This window comes from Chrysochloris asiatica, unplaced genomic scaffold (genome assembly GCF_000296735.1).
Source record: "Chrysochloris asiatica unplaced genomic scaffold, ChrAsi1.0 scaffold00273, whole genome shotgun sequence".
NCBI lineage: Eukaryota > Metazoa > Chordata > Mammalia > Afrosoricida > Chrysochloridae > Chrysochloris > Chrysochloris asiatica.
The window spans coordinates 1,159,527-1,163,885 of NW_006408791.1; positions in this window are offsets into that span (position 1 = coordinate 1,159,527).

Here is a 4,359-nt window from a genome sequence, read left to right on the forward strand (position 1 = left end):
ATATATATATACATATATACAGTTGTTGCTGTTGAGTGCTCTGACTCATAGCTCTCCTGTATAGGATTTCCAAGCTGTAACTATTTGTTGTTGTTGTTAGGTGCCACCGAGTTGGTACAGACTCATAGCAATCTTATTATGCACAGCAGAACATTAACACTGCCCGATCCTGGGCTAACCTCACTAGTGTTGCCACACTTGAGGCCATTGATGCTGCCACTTGGCCTATCCATCATTGGGGGTCTTCCTCTTTGTCTCTGACCCTCCACTTTACCAAACATGATATCCTTCTCCAGCCACTGGACCCCTCCTGACAATATGTCTGAAGTATGAGAGACAAATTTTGGCCATCTTGGCCTCCAAGGAACACTCTGGTTGCATTTCTTCCAAAATGGATCTATTGGTTCTTTCGGCAGCCCATGGCACTTTCAATATTCTCCTCCAACACCGTAAGTCAAATGAGTCAATTCTTCTACAGTCTTCCTTATTCACTGTCCAGCTTTCACATGCATATGAGGTTACTGAAAAGACCATGGTTAGGTGCACCTTAGTCTTCAAGCGGACATATTTGCTCTTCAACACTTTATAAAAGGTCTTGTGCAGCACATTTGTCTAATGCAATACGTCATCTGATTTCTTGACTGCTGCTTCTGTGAGTGTTGATGGTTGATCCAAGAAGAATGAAGTCGTTGAAACTTCAATCTTTTCTCCGTTGATAAGAATGTTATTTATTGGTCCAGTGGTGAGGATTTTTGTTTCCTTTACACTGACATGTAATCCTCTTCACTTTCAGCAAGCAAGGTTGTATCATCTGCACATTGCAGGTTGTTAATGATTCTTCCTCCAATCCTGATGCCACGTTTTTCTTCATATAATCCAGCTTCTCTGATTATTGCTCAGCATACAGGCTGAATAAGTATGGTGAAAGAATACAACCCTGTCACACACCTTTCTTAATTTTAAAACATCCAGTGTTCCCATGTTCTGTTCGAACAACTGCCTCTTGGTCCAGGTACAGATTCTTCATGAGCACAATTAAGTGTTCCGGAATACTCATACTTCGCAATGTTGTCCATAGCTTGTCATGATCCACACAATCGAAAGCCTTTGTGTAGTCAATAAAGCACAGGTAAACACCTTTCTGATATTCTCTGCTTTCAGCCAAGATCCATCAGACATCAGCAATGATATCCCTCATTCCACGGCCTCTTCTGAATCTGGTTTGAACTTCTGGAAGTTCTATGCCAATGCATGCTTGCAGCTGTTTCTGTATTATCTTTAGTAAAACTTTACTTGCATGAGATGTCAAAGAGATTGTCCGATGATTTCTGCATTCTGTTGGGTCACCTTTCTTTGGAATGGGCACAAATATGGATCTCTTCCAATCATTTGGCCAGATAGTTGTCTTCCAAAATTCTTGGCAGAGATGAGTGAGTGCCTCCTGTGCCGCCTTACTTTCTTGAAAGACTTCAATTTTAATCCCATCAGTTCCTGGTGCCTTGTTCTTTGCCAGTACACCTTAGAGTACCATTGGCTCTTGATCATATGCTAACTCTTGAAATGGTTGAATATTAACCATTTATTTTTGGTACAGTGACTTTGTGTATTCCTTCTATCTTCTCTTGATGCTTTCTGCATCATTCAATAATTTGCCCAGGAAATCTTTCACTAAAGAAAGTCAAGGCTTGTATTTCTTCTTCAGTTTCCCCAGCTTGAGAAATGCGGAGCATGTTCTTCCTTTTTGGTTTTCTGATTCCAGATCTTTGCACATTTTGTTGTAATATTTGGCTTTATTTTCTTGAGCTCATCTTTGAAATTTTCTGTTTAGCTCTTGGACCTCTTCATTTTTTTCCATTTGCTTTAGCATCTCTATGCTGGAGAGCAAGTTTCAGTGTCTCTTCTGACATCCATTTTGACCTTTTCTTTCTTTCTTGTCTTCTCAATAACTTTTTGCTTTCTTCATGTATGATGTTCTTGATGTCATCCCACAACTCTTCTGTTCTTCAAATGATCTCTAAATTCAGGTGGGATATATTCAAGGTCATATTTTGGCTCTCGTGGACTAGTTTTCATTTTCTTCAGCTTCAGTTTGAATTTGCATATGAGTAATTGACTACTTACTGGAGCAAAAAGCCTCATTTTTCTCCTGTGTAATGCCTGATGGGCTCAAACTACTGATATTGTGGTTAGTAGTTCAGTGCTTATCCTTGAGAGTCACGGTATTTATCTTTATTCTTAAATATGTACATTCATGCTCTAAGGTGTTTATTCCAAAGGAATAATATATTTATTCCATATGAGATAATTTTATTAGAAGTGTTCATGTTCAAAAGGAGGAACCTATCCCTTGAATAAGGAGCTCTGGTAGCATAGTTGTTATGAATTGGGCTGTGAACCAAAAGGTCAGCAGTTCGAAACTACCATCTGCTCCATGGGAGAAAGATGAAGCGTTCTGCTCCTGTAAAGATTAACAGCCTCAGAAACCCTGTGCAGGGTCGCTATGAGTTGGAACCGACTCCATGGTATTTATCAACAACAGCAACATCCCTTGAATGGTGTTAAGTGCCATCAAGTCGATTCCAGTCCACAGTGACCCAGTATAGGGTTTCTGAGGAGTGAATGGTGAACTTGAACTACCAGCCTTGCAGTTAAAATGGACCTTGCAGTCCAGTGCATTAACCCACATTGCCACATCAGGAATCTTCATTGAATATGGGTGAAAATTTTATCAATGAGATTTGCTCTCTTTACTCATAAACACTCTAAAGCTCCTATGAGGAAACTATTCTTTCTTTCTAGAAGTGAGCAAAATAGTACACAGATGCTGGGTAATCTATTAGCCATTTAAAGTATTCTAGTTTGCAATGATTTTAACAGAAGAATAGGGATATCTGATGCACTGTGTAGCCTAAGTCAGGCATTTTTACAGCAGCTCCCCAGCCTCAATGCTCCTTCTACAGGGAGTGTTCTGCCAAAGAGAGAATCTCCTCTGTAGGCAACAATTAAGCTAACAAAAAAGGCACTGATGCACGCTACATATGACAATGGCCACAAAACCTATTTAGTCAAACTATGAATATTCAACAAGCTGTCTACAACAATCCTTGTGCTTTTCCCCTTTACAATTTGTATTCAGGTTCTTTTCTACATCCTATCTCCTCATGAAACAGAGCTACAGCTCTATACTTTTATACTGAAAGCTCTTGCCTGAGCCCATGGTTCCCCCTACTTCTCTGAGAATCCTGAGCAACTTAAAAATGTCTCCCTCAACCAAGCAGGTTTCATCTTTGGCTACTGTCTTTGACAAACACTGGTCATTGTTTACAGAGGTCAGTCTTTAAACTACTTGCTCTTTCTGACATTTTGGTCTTCCTGGGTTTCCCTCAAACTTGATATAGTTTTTCAGCAAGAAGGTAGGTACATAACTCCACATTATCACCAGTGAACATGAGGCAGTCCATCAAGGAGATGGCTTGACACAACAATAGTCTCAATAATAGGCTCAAACCCATAAAAAATTATGGAAGGGCAGAACTGGGTAATGTTTCCTCCTGATCCACATAACATTGCTATGGGTGGCAGCCAACACTCCCACCAAGAAGCTGATACCTAGTCATTCTGGAGAGGCAGTAAAATATTAAAGTTGCAGCTGTGTGGGTTTGAATCCCAGTTTTGTTATTGGGTTACTTTGAAAGAATTACTTAACCTCACTATGCCTCAGTTGTAAAATGAGGATACTTGTAGAACCTACTTCTTGGGAATCTTATGAGGACGGAATGAGCTAATACAAGTAAAGTTCTTAGAATTGTACCTGATGCAGGGTAAATTTCAATAGATGTTAGCCACTGTTGCCCATGTCTGCCTTCAATTTTCTTCTTTTCTTTTTTAAATAACTTTTGTTTGTTGTTGTTGAGAATATACTCAACAAAACATATACCAATTCAATAGTTTCTAAATGTACAACTCAGTGGCATTGATAACATGCCTATGCAACCATTCTCACCCTCCTTTTTTGAATTGTTCCTCCCCTATTAACATAAACCCCCCAGAAGGTTCCTATCAAATCTGTCTAGTTATTAATGTGATCTCATATAGATCTTAAAAGAGCACAAATGCTCAACACAGACATTCTTTATTAGTCAAGCTAAACTACTTACTATTGATTGGCCTTCAGGTTTCTCTCAGACCAGAGCTCAGGAACTCTCTTCTCAAGAAAACTGCTGAATGGTTTCATATTCCGGAAATGTTACCTGAGAGAAATTAACGTCCATTAACAGTCACTTTTTTTTTTTTTTATGTTTTATTGTGAATTATATGATAGTTTACACGAGAGAACTTTAGTTTTACATTCATTCCATC